This window comes from Phyllobates terribilis, unplaced genomic scaffold (genome assembly GCF_046119375.1).
Source record: "Phyllobates terribilis strain yellow unplaced genomic scaffold, ASM4611937v1 Scaffold_4__5_contigs__length_816908805, whole genome shotgun sequence".
Classification (NCBI taxonomy): Eukaryota; Metazoa; Chordata; class Amphibia; order Anura; family Dendrobatidae; genus Phyllobates; species Phyllobates terribilis.
In genome coordinates this window covers 674,683,810-674,702,070 of record NW_027362764.1, presented here as the reverse complement: position 1 = coordinate 674,702,070, position 18,261 = coordinate 674,683,810, and the positions used below count along the sequence as shown (strand labels likewise).

The following is an 18,261-nucleotide window of genomic DNA, read 5'->3' as shown; positions in this document are numbered from 1 at the left end:
TCCTCTCCCCTGCACCAAAAACAAGGAGTCTACCGGGTGGTACAGGAGTACGAGAGAGTGTTTAGTAAGCACCCGCTGGACTTCGGCAGAGTAAAGGGGATAGAACACCACATCCCGACAGGGAGCCACCCACCAATAAAAGAGAGACACAGGTCTGTACCCCCTGCACATTATCAGAACGCCAAGGGCATGCTAAGAGAGATGAAGGAAGCTGGGGTCATTAGAGATAGCTGTAGCCCCTGGGCAGCCCCCTTGGTTCTGGTTAAAAAGAAAGACGGCACCATGAGAATGTGCGTGGACTATAGACAAATCAACCGTATCACCCACAAAGACGCATACCCGCTGCCTAGAATAGAGGAGTCTTTAGCCGCACTAAAATCTGCTAACTTCTTTTCTACTTTGGACCTTACTAGCGGGTACTGGCAGGTTCCTGTGGCAGAGGCTGACAAGGAGAAGACCGCCTTCACCACCCCCATGGGACTGAGCGAGTTCAACTGTATGCCTTTCGGGCTCTGCAACGCACCAGGGACCTTCCAGCGGCTGATGGAATGCTGTCTAGGGCACCGAAACTTCGAGACGGTCCTCCTTTACCTGGACGACGTGATCGTCTATTCGAAGACCTACGAGGACCATCTAAAGCACCTGGCCGAGGTGTTCGAAGCCCTGGCAGGCTATGGCCTGAAGGTGAAACCATGGAAGTGTCACCTGCTGAAACCAAAGGTCCAGTACCTAGGGCACGTGGTAAGCGCGGAAGGAGTGGCCCCCGACCCTGACAAAGTCACGGCAATCAAGAGCTGGCCAAGCCCCTCGAACATCAAAGAGGTGAGACAGTTTCTCGGGTTGGTAGGCTACTACCGAAGGTTCATCCCCGGGTTCACTAAGATGGCAGCTCCTATGCAGGACCTCCTGATCGGACAGTCTAAGTCCCGAAGTCAAAAGCCACCCTTCAAGTGGGATAAACCGGAAGAGGAGTCCTTCCGCCAGCTAAAGATGGCCCTCACGGGGGATGAGATCCTGGCTTACCCTGATTACGGCCAGCCTTTCATTCTCCACACAGATGCCAGTAATGTGGGACTGGGAGCCGTACTGTCCCAAAACCAACAGGGCAGAGAACGGGTGATCGCATACGCCAGTCGGAAGCTGAGGCCCACCGAGAGGAACACGGAGAATTACAGCTCCTTCAAGCTAGAATTCTTGGCGGTGGTGTGGGCCGTGATGGAACACTTCAAGCATTACCTGGCCTCCGCAAAGTTCACCGTGTACACGGACAACAACCCGTTGACACACCTGGACAATGCAAGACTGGGTGCCCTGGAACAGCGGTGGATGGCCCGTCTCTCCAACTATGACTTCGTGATCAAGTACCGGGCAGGCAAAACCAACGCCAACGCGGACGCCCTATCAAGAATGCCTCACTTACCTGAAGGTGACGAAGACCCAGAAGAGCTGGAGGAGGTAGAACTCCCCGCGTTTCACCGGTATGGAGCCGCTCAACACTCTCACCGCGTGAAGGAGGAGGATCTAACAACTGTGATGATGAATCCCCTACCTCACCACAGCTGGGCCGAGTCCCAAGATAGTGACCCTGCAGTCCGCCTGGTGAAAGATCTGCTGACCCGGGAAGACGCCCGCCTAGATCCAGATGCCCCAGAGGAAGCTAAGCAGCTATGGAAGGAGAAGAGCAAGCTGTTCCTCTACGAAGGCAAGTTGTGCAAAAGGATTGTCAACCACCGGACGCACGAGCTGACCTGGCAAGTCGTGGTCCCAAGGCGAGATGCAGCTATGGTCCTGGGGGCTTTCCATGACAGAGCGGGACACTTCGGTTGGAAGAAACTGGAGTTCCTACTAAGAGGAAGGTTCTTTTGGGTCGGCATGAGAGGAGCTGTAGAAAAATGGTGCAGAGACTGTGGCCCTTGTCACCTGAGGAGGAAGGACCGCACCAGCCAGAAGACACCCTTGAGGCCCATCGTCACCACGCAGCCTCTTGAGCTGGTAGCTCTGGACCATGTCAAATTGGCTCCCAGCCGGTCAGGATACATCTATGCCCTGACAATCGTGGACCACTATTCCCGTTTTCTAGTGGTGGTCCCGGTAAAGGACTTGACAGCCCAAACAGCGGCCAGAGCCTTCCAGCAATACTTCTGCCGTCCACACGGGTATCCGGAACAGGTCCTGACAGACCAGGGTCCAGCATTCGAGGCTGAAATCTTCCAGGAGTTCTGCAACCTCTCTGGCTGTAAGAAAATTCCGACAACGCCTTACCATCCACAAACCAACGGGATGTGTGAGAAGATGAACAATATAGTCATTGATCTCCTGAAGACGTTGCCCCTGGAGGAACGCAGCCTGTGGCCAGAAAAACTGCCGGACCTGATAGACCTATACAACAATATCCCGGTGAATGCTACCAACTGCACCCCGGCTTACCTGATGCGAGCCAGACCGGGTAAGCTGCCCGTAGACCTGGAGATGGGAGTCCTAATACCTGAGGACACCTCCCCGGATGCGGACTGGGATACGGAAAGGCAACTGCAGTACAACAAGGTACAGGAGAGTGTGGAGAAGAGCCTGGCCCAGGTGAGAGAGAAGCAAGAAAGACTCTTCAATCAACACGCCCCTGCTGGTCCCCTAGAACCTGGTGAGCAAGTCCTAAAGCGAAAAAGAAGGCTACATAAGTTGGACGACCAGTGGGAAAGGGAACCCTACACCGTACTGCAGTCTGACCACGACAACCCAAAGGTGTGCGTAATCACCAAGGACGGAGGAGAAACCACTAGTGTTGTCTCCAGAGACCACCTCAAAAGGTGTCCCGAGCAACTCCGTAGTGCAGAAGAGGATCAGAGTGACCTTGAACCCGCAGAGGACAAGGAAGAAATGATCAGCACCATTCTCGGAGAGTTCCCTCAGTCCTGGACTCGCATAAATGATGCCATAGTGGTACCCGTCCTGCATTTCCTGCAACCGGCCCAGCAACAACCAACACCAGAGCCGGAAGGTGAAGAGGAGCCAGCAGTTCCAGAGGCAGAAGAGCCTGTACCAGCAGCCCAGGAGAGTCAACCCTCTGCTGACAGTGAGCCTGCCATGCCTGCGGTAAGCCAAAGAACCCGCAGACAGCTGCCTGCCCTACCTGTACACCCAGCTGGTAGCTGTACCCCTAACGCTAGTGGGGAAAGCCAGGTTGGTCCACCAACAGACAGTGGGTTAAGGAGGTCAGCCAGGAGCACAAAGGGGCAGATACCCACTCGCTGGAGAATATAGAGTGTACTAAGATTGTAAATAACCCTGTTGCCAAATGTTGAAATGTTTGCCAAGTTAAATGCATGTTTATTAATAGTGTGTTTCAGTTTCTTGCAGCTACCGTAAGGACTCACAGGTTATGGACTTTTTATAACCGGGACCTTGTATGGACTGCATTCTGAGCCTAACCCAGGAATGAACTAAGACTGTGAAGGACTTGGGGTAGGACAGACCCCCACCTGGTTAAGGCTCCCGTTGTATTGGTGATATGGACACCCGGTCACAGGCCACACTGTGACCTTAAATACTCAATTTGTGCGTCGTCTGTCTATTAATGTTTTATTGTTATGCATATTGTCTTTGTTTATTGTTTAATCCCGGAGTACTAAATTTCACTAGGAGGGAATGTGTCACCCTGGCCTGGATGCCACAAAATGTATTAAAGCTGTGTCTGAGAGCAAGGGGGGGTTCTCTGGTCAGGGGAACATTAGCAGGCAATGCCTCCTGTCTCAGGCCAGTAGGGGGAGCAGGCTGCCCCTATAAAAGCTGGTGCTGTGGGCAGGGTTAGAGAGAACTGGATTGCCTGTCTCAGCTCTGAGACGTGTCCCAGAGTGGAGCAGGGACAGAAAGTTGATTGCACCTAAGAGGAAGTGTGGCAGGAGGAGAGCCACAAGCCAGAGACAAGAGGCGAAGAGAGCCTGTCTTGGCAGAGAAAAGACTTAATTTTACCAGACTTTGGTGTCTGAGGCTGGAAGGATTCCACATCCCCCAGCAGAGAACCAGTCCGCAAGGGACTGTATATTCCTTGGCCTAAGAAGCCTGGAGGCCCTGCCACAACTGAAGGGACCAGTAAAGCCGTACAAGGCTGGGAGCAGAAAGGAACCCACGTCGCAGGCCATACAGGCGAGAATACACGGAAAGCTCGGAAACGTGGGCTGTTACCCTATCAGGAGGAGATAGCCAGAAGGAGCGCAGAAAGCACGGTAGGCCTACACCCTCACCCTGACCAGGGCCAATTTCCCCGTTGCTCTCAGACGTCCAGGTCCCCTCCTAGCCGGGACTGTTTATGGGTCAGTTTACCTGTTGTAGTAAAGACCCTGGACTGCAACTTGTTGTCTGTGTGCTCCTTGCTCCTCCCGCACTATCAGCACTGGGATTCTCACTACCATCACTCCCACCATCCATTATACTGCCCTGGGGCCGCACTCTTCCCGTGGGGAGTCACACTATCCTAGCTGCACACCTCATCAGCCCCAGCGGTCTGCATGCAGCAGCGGTTCCTAATAACCGTAATCCACGGGTGGCGTAGTCGGACATTATTAGCAGAACGTAGAAGACTACCATTGGCCTGACCACCCTGAGCCACGGAACCGGGTCGGCACTACTACCCCCATCGTCTCCCTATTGCCCGGATCCGAGTGCCCCACGGCCCAGGGGGCGAGTCACATGCATCAGACTCTCCTGCCTGTTTTATGATTTCAGGGCCCTATCAGGAATGACCCCTCCCCCTCCCCAATTCCTTCCGCACCTTCCTTGCCTTCCTTGCACTGAGGCCCCGGGTGCTTTTAACGCCATCATTTCCACACGGCGAGCTGCGGAGTCAATAAGCACTCCTAGCCGTGACAAGGAGCTCGGTGTCAGGCCTGCGTGAAGGCGGCGGGGTAGCGTACTTAGCTGCCAACTTGCTCAGAGGCCTTGGGGCTTCCATCATCTAAGTCAGGGTTCCCCAACTCCAGTCCTCAAGGCCCACCAACAGGTCATGTTTTCAGGATTTCCTTAGTATTACACAGGTGATAATTGCATCACCTGCACAGGCAATAATTCCATCACCTGTGCAATACTAAGGAAATCCTGAAAACATGACCTGTTGGTGGGCCTTGAGGACTGGAGTTGGGGAACCCTGATCTAAGTTACTTAAGGTCGGTGTCCGGCAAGGCGCCGTTCCATGCTAGCCGAGCTGGGCAGTAGGGCAAAATGTCGAGATCGGGCGTATCCAAGGTGGTAAAGCCAGTAGACGCTGCTCGATCCATCGCCCGGCCAGCCTTTCTCAGGATCGCTTGGTGGCGAGCAATCTGGCCGTAACGGGGCGGGCTCCGAAGGCTCCATGCAAAGTCTGTGCCGTCCCTACAAGTGTGGTTTGTTTAGCAGTGATTCACCCGCCGCATCAGGTGTCTTCAAAAATTTCTCGGCGCAGGGTCTCCTGCAGGCTAAACCCTTCATCACGGTAATGTGACAGAAAGAGCAAGCTGGACCCGTAACTTGGGGGCGGAGCGAGACGTCCAGGGGTGAATGAAGGAAGAGGGTGAGATGGTTGCCAGTGACTTTGAGCTGCTCTTCAGGGGGGAGGGTCGTGTTGCCTGCAAAGGTCTTCTGCTTGGGGTTACCGGTGGTTGCCTCCAGCCACACGGGAGACGCTTGTCCTGGTGAAAAGGAGCCTAGTATTAAAAGTAAAGAAGCAACAATGCTGGAGGCCCACGGTGATCAGAAGGATGCTGGTATTTTGCAGAGATGAAATAGCGCAAGAGAGAAAGCAAATGAAAAAAAGAAAAGAGAATGAATGTGTGCACTTGTGAAAGGGAATGGAAAAAAGGCATAGAAGAGAGTGCCCCCTGCTGGTGGAAGGAAGGAAAAAGCAAAAGCCTACAGCACCTGGTATTCCCAGGTGGTCTCCCATCCAAGTACTAACCAGGCCCAACCCTGCTTATCTTCCAAGATCAGACAAGATCGGGCGTGTTCAGGGTGGTTTAGCCATAGGCACAGACAAGACTCTCACTTGCTGCTTTTCTACTTTGAAGGCTGGCTGCCGGATGCCCATTCCAGTGTTCAGCAAGACCAGGTCCTTTTGTGCTTTCCCTTCTCTTCAATTTTTTTGCTGGCTTCCTTAAAAGGTCTTGTAGACACAACGCCCCACTCAGAGCCGCTGAGCTCACTGATCGGCTGAAGCGCTGTCGACGGAACGTCAGCTTCACAGCCAATGCCACAGGCCGGGAGCAGAGGCGAGACTCACCGGTAGACCCGGGTAGGGTGAGTAGAGCGCGGTTAGTTGCTTTCTAATAGGCTGCAGCCGGGGATTAACTTTTAATGAAAGGGAACAATCCCTTTGACTGTCTCCAGCGCACCACACCTAGGAAGCGCACTCTCACACACAAGTCAGCATGCACACGTGCTCACACGTGACAACACCCCCTATCTGCCCCTACAACCTCTCCGTCACCATGCGTCAGACTCTCCTGACTGTTTTATGATTTCAGGGCCCTAGCAGGGATCACCCTCCCTCCCCAATTCCTTCCGCACCTTCCTTGCCTTCCTTGCACTGAGGTTAGCTCTTTGGCAGCCGTCTGGCTTGGTTACACAAGCTTCTTTGCATAGATACATGTTACTTCTGCTGGCCCTCGCTAGGCGGCCGGCATCCAAAACCTTCCCTGGGCACCTGCTGAAAGCCTGGCCCCTTCACGGCCCAGGGTGCTTTTAACGCCATCATTTCCACACGGCGAGCTGCGGAGTCAATAAGCACTCCTCGCTGTGACAAGGAGCTCGGTGTCAGGCCTGCGTGAAGGCGGCGGGGTAGCGTACTTAGCTGCCTACTGGCTCAGAGGCCTTGGGGCTTCCATCATCTAAGTTACTTAAGGTCGGTGTCCGGCAAGGCGCCGTTCCATGCTAGCCGAGCTGGGCAGTAGGGCAAAACGTTATCAAAATGGTCTACAGCACCCGGTGTCCCCAGGAGGTCTCCCATCCAAGTACTGTCTGAGCCCAGCCCTGCTTTGCTTCCGAGATCAGACGAGATCGGGCGTATCCAAGGTGGTATGGCCAGTAGACGCTGCTCGATTCATCGCCCGGCCAGCCTTTCTCAGGATCGCTTGGTGGCGAGCAATCTGGCCGTGACGGGGCGTGCTCCGAAAGGTCCATGCAAAGGCTGTGCCGTCCCTACAGGTGTGGTTTGTTTAGCAGTGATTCACCCGCCGCATCAGGTGTCTTCAAAAATGGCTCAGTGCAGGGTCTCCTGCAGGCTAAACCCTTCATCGCGGTAATGTGACAGAAAGAGCAAGCTGGACCCTTAACTTGGGGGAGGAGCGAGACGTCCAGGGGTGAATGAAGGAAGAGGGTGAGATGGTTGCTAGTGACTTTGAGCTGCTCTTCAGGGGGGAGGGTCGTGTTGCCTGCAAAGGTCTTCTGCTTGGGGTTACCGGTGGTTGCCTCCAGCCACGCGGGAGACGCTGGTCCTAGTATTAAAAATAAAGAAGCAACAATGCTGGAGGCCCACGGTGATCAGAAGGATGCTGGTATTTTGCAGAGATGAAATAGCGCAAGAGAGAAATCAAATGAAAAAAAGAAAAGAGAATGAATGTGTGCACTTGTGAAAGGGAATGGAAAAAAGGCATAGAAGAGAGTGCCCCCTGCTGGTGGAAGGAAGGAAAAAGCAAAAGCCTACAGCACCTGGTATTCCCAGGCGGTCTCCTATCCAAGTACTAACCAGGCCCGACCCTGCTTAGTTTCTGAGATCAGATGAGAATGGGCGTGTTCAGGGTGGTGTGGCCGTAGGCAGAGACAGGCCTCTCACTTGCTGCTTTTCTACTTTGACGTCTGGCTGCCGGCTGCCATTTCCAGTGCTCAGCAAGACCAGGTCCTTTTGTGCTTTCCCTTCTCTTCAATTTTTTTGCTGGCTTCCTTAAAAGGTCTTGTAGACACAACGCCCCACTCAGAGCCGCTGAGCTCACTGATTGGCTGCAGTGCTGTCGACGGAACGTCAGCTTCACGGCCAATGCCACAGGCTGGGAGCAGAGGCGAGACTCACCGGTAGACCCGGGTAGGGTGAGTAGAGCGTGGTTAGTTGCTTTCTAATAGCCTGCAGCCGGGGATTAACTTTTAATGAAAGGGAACAATCCCTTTGACTGTCTGCAGCGCGCCACACCTAGGAAGCGCACTCTCACACACAAGCCAGCATGCACACGTGCTCGCACGTGACAACACCCCCTATCTGCCCCTACAACCTCTCCGTCACCATGCGTCAGACTCTCCTGCCTGTTTTATGATTTCAGGGCCCTAGCAGGAATCACCCCCCCCCCTCCCCAATTCCTTCCTTGCCTTCCTTGCACTAAGGTTAGCTCTTTGTCAGCCGTCTGGCTTGGTTACACAAGCTTCTTTGCAGAGAAACATGTTACTTCTGCTGGCCCTCGCTAGACGGCCGGCATCCAAAACCTTCCCTGGGCACCTGCTGAAAGCCTGGCCCCTTCACGGCCCCGGGTGCTTTTAACGCCATCATTTCCACACGGCGAGCTGCGGAGTCAATAACCACTCCTAGCCGTGGCAAGGAGCTCGGTGTCAGGCCTGCGTGAAGGGCGGCGGGGTAGCGTACTTAGCTGCCAACTATCTCAGAGGCCTTGGGGCTTCCATCATCTAAGTTACTTAAGGTCAGTGTCCGGCAAGGCGCCGTTCCATGCTAGCCGAGCTGGGCAGTAGGGCAAAACGTCATTAAAATGGTCTACAGCACCCGGTGTTCCCAGGAGGTATCCCATCCAAGTACTGTCCGAGCCCAGCCCTGCTTTGCTTCCGAGATCAGACGAGATCAGGCGTATCCAAGGTGGTATGGCCAGTAGACGCTGCTCGATCCATCGCCCGGCCAGCCTTTCTCAGGATCGCTTGGTGGCGAGCAATCTGGCCGTGACGGGGCGGGTCCGAAGGGTCCATGCAAAGGCTGTGCCGTCCCTACAGGTGTGGTTTGTTTAGCAGTGATTCACCCGCCGCATCAGGTGTCTTCAAAAATGTCTCGGCGCAGGGTCTCCTGCAGGCTAAACCCTTCATCGCGGTAATGTGACAGAAAGAGCAAGCTGGACCCGTAACTTGGGGGCGGAGCGAGACGTCCAGGGGTGAATGAAGGAAGAGGGTGAGATGGTTGCCAGTGACTTTGAGCTGCTCTTCATGGGGGAGGGTCGTGTTGCCTGCAAAGGTCTTCTGCTTGGGGTTACCGGTGGTTGCCTCCAGCCACGCGGGAGACGCTGGTCCTGGTGAAAAGGAGCCTAGTATTAAAAGTAAAGAAGCAACAATGCTGGAGGCCCACGGTGATCAAAAGGATGCTGGTATTTTGCAGAGATGAAATAGCGCAAGAGAGAAAGCAAATGAAAAAAAGAAAAGAGAATGAATGTGTGCACTTGTGAAAGGGAATGGAAAAAAGGCATAGAAGAGAGTGCCCCCTGCTGGTGGAAGGAAAGAAAAAGCAAAAGCCTACAGCACCTGGTATTCCCAGGCGGTCTCCCATCCAAGTACTAACCAATTTTTTTGCTGGCTTCCTTAAAAGGTCTTGTAGACAGAAGGCCCCACTCAGAGCCGCTGAGCTCACTGATCGGCTGCAGCTCTGTCGTCGGAACGTCAGCTTCACGGCCAATGCCACAGGCCGGGAGCAGAGGCGAGACTCACCGGTAGACCCGGGTAGGGTGAGCAGAGCGTGGTTAGTTGCTTTCTAATAGCCTGCAGCCGGGGATTAACTTTTAATGAAAGGGAACAATCCCTTTGACTGTCTGCAGCGCGCCACACCTAGGAAGCGCACTCTCACACACAAGCCAGCATGGACACGTGCTCGCACGTGACAACACCCCCTATCTGCCCCTACAACCTCTCCGTCACCATGCCTCAGACTCTCCTGCCTGTTTTATGATTTTAGGGCCCTAGCAGGAATCACCCCCCCCTCCGCAATTCCTTCCGCACCTTCCTTGCACTGAGGTTAGCTTTTTGTCAGCCGTCTGGCTTGATTACACAAGCTTCTTTGCAGAGAAACATGTTACTTCTGCTGGCCCTCGCTAGGCGGCCGGCATCCAAAACCTTCCCTGGGCACCTGCTGAAAGCCTGGCCCCTTCACGGCCCCGGGTGCTTTTAACGCCATCATTTCCACACGGCGAGCTGCGGAGTCAATAAGCACTCCTAGCCGTGGCAAAGAGCTCGGTGTCAGGCCTGCGTGAAGGCGGCGGGGTAGTGTACTTAGCTGCCAACTGGCTCAGAGGCCTTGGGGCTTCCTTCATCTAAGTTACTTAAGGTCGGTGTCCGGCAAGGTGCCGTTCCATACTAGCCGAGCTGGGCAGTAGGGCAAAAAGTCATCAAAATGGTCTACAGCACCCGATGCTCCCAGGAGGTCTCCCATCCAAGTACTGTCCAAGCCCAGCCCTGCTTTGCTTCCGAGATCAGACGAGATCGGGCGTATCCAAGGTGGTAAAGCCAGTAGACGCTGCTCGATCCATCGCCCGGCCAGCCTTTCTCAGGATTGCTTGGTGGCGAGCAATCTGGCCGTGACGGGGCGGACTCTGAAGGGTCCATACAAAGGCTGTGCCGTCCCTACAGGTGTGGTTTGTTTAGCAGTGATTCACCCGCCGCATCAGGTGTCTTCAAAAATGTATCGGCGCAGGGTCTCCTGCAGGCTAAACCCTTCATCGCGGTAATGTGACAGAAAGAGCAAGCTGGACCCGTAACTTGGGGGCGGAGCGAGACGTCCAGGGGTGAATGAAGGAAGAGGGTGAGATGGTTGCCAGTGACTTTGAGCTGCTCTTCAGGGGGGAGGGTCGTGTTGCCTGCAAAGGTCTTATGCTTGGGTTTACCGGTGGTTGCCTCCAGCCACGCGGGAGACGCTGGTCCTGGTGAAAAGGAGCCTAGCATTAAAAGTAAATAAGCAACAATGCTGGAGGCCCACGGTGATCAGAAGGATGCTGGTATTTTGCAGAGATGAAATAGCGCAAGAGAGAAAGCAAATGAAAAAAAGAAAAGAGAATGAATGTGTGCACTTGTGAAAGGGAATGGAAAAAAGGCATAGAAGAGAGTGCCCCCTGCTGGTGGAAGGAAGGAAAAAGCAAAAGCCTACAGCACCTGGCATTCCCAGGCGGTCTCTGTTAAATGGTTAATTATGGAAATTCATTTGGAATGTTAATCGATAATCATTTTTCTGAGATCTATGCCTCATCCATCGTGTCTAGTTGACATGCGCTATTTGTGTGTGTATTTTTGGTTCTCTACCATATGTAGAACAGGTGTCCATACGACTGGCTATAAAAGCCCATGTTACAGAAAGGGGGGGCTCTCTTGCTCTGCCCACACCACAAGACACAGAATCTTCATGCTGAGAAGCAGATGACATGTAGGCCTGGACACATGCTGGACAAAGACATGATTTACCAGCCAGGATCCAAGGAAAGATGGGTGAATCTCAACAATTAAGCTAATTATGGACAAATGGACAATTACTTTATAACTAATTATTGTATGTACCTGCTGCAATCTGATTCTTTTTAATGGACAATCCAAGAATAAATAGATACATTTTTTTATAAGAATATCGTGATATTGATACTTTGAGAAATCCTCAGTAGAAAAAAATAATACAGGAAGAGTATTATTTTACAAAGATGAGCCAGCCAGTCCTGTTTTTTTGTTTTTTAAATTAAGTAAGTAAATTTCTTCCGTGAACAAGGGGGGAGTCCTGACGAGCTGAACAGCTGTTGTTCACGTGTCAGTAAATTCACTAGTTTGTCACGAGAAGCAGAAAGGACCTACAGACTGAGGAAAGACAGGAAGCAGAGGTACTAACAAGTAACAGAATCACACAGGAAAATAATCAGACAAACTGAAGACAGGACGTGCTGATAAAGAGAAGCCAAGGAATCTTAAGGTAAGCAAAATATGGATATAATTTCTTCTTTTGTTAAACAAAGTAATATTAATTTCAAAGTTAATGTAGGAGATGACATAGAAGTTTTGTGGCTCAGTTTATACAAAGAATGTGAATTGCAGAATTTACAGTTAACTTCTAAATTGGTAAATAGAGACAAACAGAAATTGAGAAATATTCTACATTTGGTAGATTTTTTTCATAGTCTTGTGTTAGAGATTTCTAAGCAGGAAAATAGTGTAGAAGTGTCAAACGGTGATACTGATTCTGACTGTAATGTGGAAAATGAACAAGAAGTAAGACACGTGTATGTAACTGAAGTTGACCTTGGGTCTGACCAAGAGACGGACATACAGAAACCTGACATGGGAGGAGACATGACTGACATACGAGAAACCGACATACTAGGTGATGTGGGAGGAGACGTGAGTGACGTAGGAGGAAAGGACGTACAAGAGCCACTAAAAATATCAGAGAATTCAGGAATTACCCAGGCTCAACTCCAAATTAAAATGAGGAAAAATTTGCTGAAATTATACAAAATCATGCCAAAATATGATGTCAAAATCCATGCCTGTAGAAATTCAGAGACATTTGAGAGCTTCTCTGATAAGTTTGATTTATCCAATGAGGAGAGGAATCAATTATTTAAAATATGGATTCCTGTGACATTGTCCAGACGTTTACATTTAATGCCCTGTGAAAATGACTCTCCTAATGGATGGGAAAATGATTCGGACAGATTAAGATATTTGATTTATTGTGTCACAAAGGATTTTCCCAACATAGAAGATCTGCAGAAACTAAGGATTGGTAGGAAGGAATGTACATATACATTCATGTCCATATTTGAGCGGTTGTACAAAGCTCTCATCAAAAATGGAAAAGTACAACATATGATAACAACGTTTGTACAAAAATTCAAATTCCTAAATTCAGTTTCCTAAGTTATGGCATCACAAAAAAATTCATTATTTGAATGTGCGCAGATGCTGGATTTTGTTAGAAAACATGAGAATCGTGAAAAGAAAATAAATCAAGCTAAATTTATAAAACCAGGAAAGGTAAAATCTTACCAAAAGCCAATATCAAACTCTCCTAGACTGAGTCATCCCCATAGTGAACTCTATCAAATACGCCGAAGATTTCATATATGTTATAAGCCATATTAGCCAGTGCAAAGATCCATCTCTCCACAGAATGAGTTAATTCTCAGTCAGAACTGTGATTCTCTAAAAAGGAAAATGGCTGAAACTGATGGACAGAGACAGGTGAGACGACCAACTCACAGTGACGTCATGGAATGTGGACAGAAGAACAGGCAGTTCTCTGAGGTTTTGAAGGATAGAAAAATGTCTTTCCTAAATAGGGCGTTCCTGGAGATATTTGAGAGAGATAGAAGATTTGATTTAGGGAGTGGCTAAGGAAAAACTGCAATTATAATGTTGTATCAAAATGTAATACAATGTCTCAATATTTATTTATAATCTTATACAGTAAAATTGTAGTTACATAGTTTCTAATAGTTTATATATATATATATATATATATATATATATATATATACACTTGTCTAAGTAGAGATTGCGCATAATTGTATTTATATATACGTTTATAAAATATATATATATATATATTAATTAATAAATTAGAACTTCATATATATAAATTTAAGTAGCAATATTTTGAACTACATTAGAACCAACCAATATATGTATAAGATATTTAAATAATTCTGTTTCTGTATGAATTTGATATTTAATTTTATTTTCTTATATTTCCTTAGAGTTTTCATTCCAAAGCAGGATTTGATCAAAGAACTCTAAAATGGATTTATTTCTTTATTCACACATGACGTGTGACAGCTGCGGCCTTTGAACTTTGAGCTAATAGTATAGGATCCCATTCATTCTATTTTCAACTGATGTAACTTAAGACCGGGCAGCCAGTGAAAAAAGAATCTAAGACAAGAGTTTTTTCAAGTGTCTGAAATTCCAGTGACTTACTCTCATATTATATAATATGTACTTGGGGAATATTCAAAGAAATATAAAGATATTCAATTGATATGGCAATGCGCATTAATAAATTGGGATACAACAATTTTGGGTTAAATATATATATATATATATCTAAAACTTCATATGTGGAATGTTTGAGTTGAACATATCTGTGAATGTCAGAGTGAAGGTGACAGATGAGTAAATCAGCAGCTGCTAAGTGTGATTGATGTGACAGAGGCCTCGTATGTTTGTATGTTTAAAAAAAACAAAAAGGTTTCTTTATGTGAAGGTACAAAAATATATTTAATTCTGAGGAAATTATAATACATAATTAGGTATTATCTACATATATATATATTTCTATATTTCTTTAATAATTATTATTTCTTGATTTAACTAATAGTGGATAAGGGCAACCACACATCAAAATGGTTAACAAAGCAAATTTATATTTAGAATAATTTTCCACATGATAATATTCTTGAATAACTATAATATTATTTTTAATGGTTACCTAAATAGGTACACACCTCTCTTTAGTCAAATCTATGCTACTCATCGATATGAAATTTATGCACAATATTTCTAGAAGAATAATTATTTTTAATTGGGTTCTGATATATACATAAATTTTACAAAATAATATTTTTATTATTAGGGGGGAAAATGTGTTTTTGATCCTGATTACATAATCACTTTTGATCAATACTTATTTTCCACACATTTTAATAAAGAAGAAATAATAATAAGGTACTATGGTATAATTAAGAAGGGTATTACATGCAAAGTTGCATAATTTAATATTTTTTGGTGGTACTAGGTTATGACAAATATGAAATCATCCAGATAATGGAGATATAAGGGTATTATTTAGGGAGAATATAATTACTCTGCATTTGTCATTAAAATTTAATGGCCTTATTTTTATTTTTATTCTTATTTTTACTCTTAATTTTATTTTTCATTTTTAAAATTTTATTCTTACTTTATACTTCTTATTTTTCTATTTTTTCATTTTTTAATTCTCATTTGATTTTATTTGAGTTCAATATCTCAATTGAGAAAACACATTAATATTTAATAAAGTAATGTCTAATACAAGAGTATTGCTTCATTAAATATATATTGCTAAGGAAAAAAATGTTTACATTTTCTGAGTAAACACAACAATTCATTCATTCATTTATTCATTCATTCATTCATTCATACATTCATATATTTATTCATTTTGGTTCAGGAGTATACATTCTTTGATATTATTGGTTTAATAAAGATATAAAAACTTGTTTTTTCAAAATACACTGACACCTATGGGTTGGAAAAGGTAATTACACCTATGACATAAAAATGTTCTATCATATGGAGAACTTGATTGATAATGAATTATTATCTATTATTGTTTATTATTCCAAACATAATTTATTTTAATATTTTGATAATAATTAGATGGATTTTACTGATTGCTATGGTACGCTGTGATATTATAGGTTAGGAAAAACTGCCAGATTTGGTATCAGATTAGGGAATGAAGACTTCAATCAAGACATCGCAATTATGAATTCTATCTTAATAAAGACTTTTAATTTTTATAAATCAAAGAGATTCTCAAAAGTTACAAGAAGAAGCAACTGATATCCGGACGTCTCGGAAGGTAACAGGTGTGAATGCTGAATGTTATAATAGACTGTGTCCATTACATACAATACAATTCACACCACTGATCACCAGGATGGCAGAGGACGATGATCCTATATGTACTGTGTTGTGTTCAAGTTTCATCACGTTCCAGTGGTTTCTTATCACCTGCAACGCTTCAATGAAAGCTGGTGAACAGGTAATACCTGGCATATGTGTCCTGTATATAAAGGACTGAGTACTGTTTATGGTGCTATATAAAGCAGGAAAGTGTCAAGTTAACCCTTGCTTTACTGACCAAAGACGTCACATCTGTTCCAAAAGTGACACGAGACCAGTGCGGACACACGGAAGATTCCAAAGACGATCCAACGTAAGTCCAGGTGACACTGCACAGATATTAAAGCTACATTTCATCCATGGACTTTGTTTTCTTATCAACTGACACACATGATCTTTCTAATAAAGAGTACAGTTTATGGACTGAACAATAATGAACACAATTATGGACTGTACAATATCTACATGCTGTAATTTATTTCAAAGGAGTTTTCATCTAAAGACTGTGTTATAAAAGAACCAAGAAGAAGACGAGACGACGACCCGATGACATCAGATGATGACGATTGAACCCGCGATTGCTTCAATTTAGATATAGGGAAGTATAATTATACATATTAAATGAATATTAGTCACGGCTTACCATAACATGAATTCACATCATTATATAACAATAATCCGATATTGATACTATTATTGCTCTTATTATTATTATGGAAATTTAATGATATTGCCAAGGAAGAAGGAAAGAAAAAATGATTGATGAATGTATCTTCTTTTGAGAAATTTCAGTTAAAGTCCTTTTATTCTCAAAAAGGGGGAAATGTTAAATGGTTAATTATGGAAATTCATTTGGAATGTTAATCGATAATCATTTTTCTGAGTTCTATGCCTCAGCCATCGTGTCTAGTTGACATGTGCTATTTGTGTGTGTATTTTTGGTTCACTACCATATGTAGAACAGGTGTCCATACGACTGGCTATAAAAGCCCATGGTACAGAAAGGGGGGGCTCTCTTGCTCTGCCCACCCCACAAGACACAGAATCTTCATGCTGAGAAGCAGATGACATGTAGGCCTGGACACATGCTGGACAAAGACATGATTTACCAGCCAGGATCCAAGGAAAGATGGGTGAATCTCAACAATTAAGATAATTATGGACAAATGGACAATTACTTTATAACTAATTATTGTATGTACCTGCTGCAATCTGATTCTTTTTAATGGAAAATCCAAGAATAAATAGATACATTTTTTTATAAGAATATCGTGATATTGATACTTTGAGAAGTCCTCAGTAGAAAAATATAATACAGGAAGAGTATTATTTTACAGTCTCCCATCCAAATACTAACTAGGCCCGACCCTGCTTAGCTTCCGAGATCAGATGAGATCGGGCATGTTCAGGGTGGTGTTGCCGTAGGCAGAGACAAGCCTCTCACTTGCTGCTTTTCTACTTTGACGTCTGGCTGCCGGCTGCCCTTTCCAGTGCTCAGCAAGACCAGGTCCTTTTGTGCTTTCCCTTCTCTTCAATTTTTTTGCTGGCTTCCTTAAAAGGTCTTGTAGACACAACGCCCCACTCAGAGCCGCTGAGCTCACTGATCGGCTGCAGCGCTGTCGACGGAACGTCAGCTTCACGGCCAATGCCACAGGCCGAGAGCAGAGGCAAGACTCACCGGTAGACCCGGGTAGGGTGAGTAGAGCGCAGTTAGTTGCTTTCTAATAGGCTGCAGCCGGGGATTAACTTTTAATGAAAGGGAACAATCCCTTTGACTGTCTGCAGCGCGCCACACTTAGGAAGCGCACTCTCACACACAAGCCAGCATGCACACGTGCTCGCACGTGACAACACCCCCTATCTGCCCCTACAACCTCTCCGTCACCATGCGTCAGACTCTCCTGCCTGTTTTATGATTTCAGGGCCCTAGCAGGAATCACACCCCCCTCCCCAATTCCTTCCTTGCCTTCCTTGCACTGAGGTTAGCTCTTTGTCAGCCGTCTGGCTTGGTTACACAAGCTTCTTTGCAGAGAAACATGCTACTTCTGCTGGCCCTCGCTAGGCGGTCGGCATCCAAAACCTTCCCTGGGCACCTGCTGAAAGCCTGGCCCCTTCACGGCCCCGGGTGCTTTTAACGCCATCATTTCCACACGGCGAGCTGCGGAGTCAATAAGCACTCCTAGCTGTGGCAAGGAGCTCGGTGTCAGGCCTGCGTGGTAGCGTACTTAGCTGCCAACTGTCTCAGAGTCCTTGGGGCTTCCATCATCTAAGTTACTTAAGGTCGGTGTCCGGCAAGGCGCCGTTCCATGCTAGACGAGCTGGGCAGTAGGGCAAAATGTCATCAAAATGGTCTACAGCACCCGGTGTTTCCAGGAGGTATCCCATCCAAGTAGTGTCCGAGCCCAGCCCTGCTTTGCTTCCGAGATCAGACAAGATCGGGTATATCCAAGGTGGTATGGCCAGTAGACTCTGCTCGATCCATCTCCCGGCCAGCCTTTCTCAGGATCGCTTGGTGGCAAGCAATCTGGCCGTGACGGGGCGGGCTCCGAAGGGTCCATGCAAAGGCTGTGCCGTCCCTACAGGTGTGGTTTGTTTAGCAGTGATTCACCCGCTGCATCAGGTGTCTTCAAAAATGTCTCGGCGCAGGGTCTCCTGCAGGCTAAACCCTTCATCGCGGTAATG

The 18,261-nt window shown here is 47.1% G+C and overlaps 1 non-coding gene and 5 pseudogenes across 1 annotated transcript; all 6 read right to left on the bottom strand.

Moving 5' to 3' along the window:
- Positions 1-5,874: 5,874 nt before the first annotated feature.
- Positions 5,875-5,993, bottom strand: LOC141266479 (5S ribosomal RNA). The gene has a single exon (XR_012320516.1). It is a non-coding gene; the product is annotated as a 5S ribosomal RNA (ribosomal RNA).
- A 940-nt stretch (positions 5,994-6,933) lies between these two features.
- LOC141268050 (5S ribosomal RNA) lies at positions 6,934-7,053 on the bottom strand (annotated as a pseudogene).
- A 606-nt stretch (positions 7,054-7,659) lies between these two features.
- On the bottom strand, positions 7,660-7,778 carry LOC141268025 (5S ribosomal RNA; annotated as a pseudogene).
- Positions 7,779-8,713: 935 nt separating this feature from the next.
- Positions 8,714-8,833, bottom strand: LOC141267426 (5S ribosomal RNA; annotated as a pseudogene).
- A 1,496-nt stretch (positions 8,834-10,329) lies between these two features.
- Positions 10,330-10,449, bottom strand: LOC141267834 (5S ribosomal RNA; annotated as a pseudogene).
- Positions 10,450-17,927: 7,478 nt separating this feature from the next.
- LOC141269195 (5S ribosomal RNA) lies at positions 17,928-18,047 on the bottom strand (annotated as a pseudogene).
- Between the last annotated feature and the right edge of the window lie 214 nt (positions 18,048-18,261).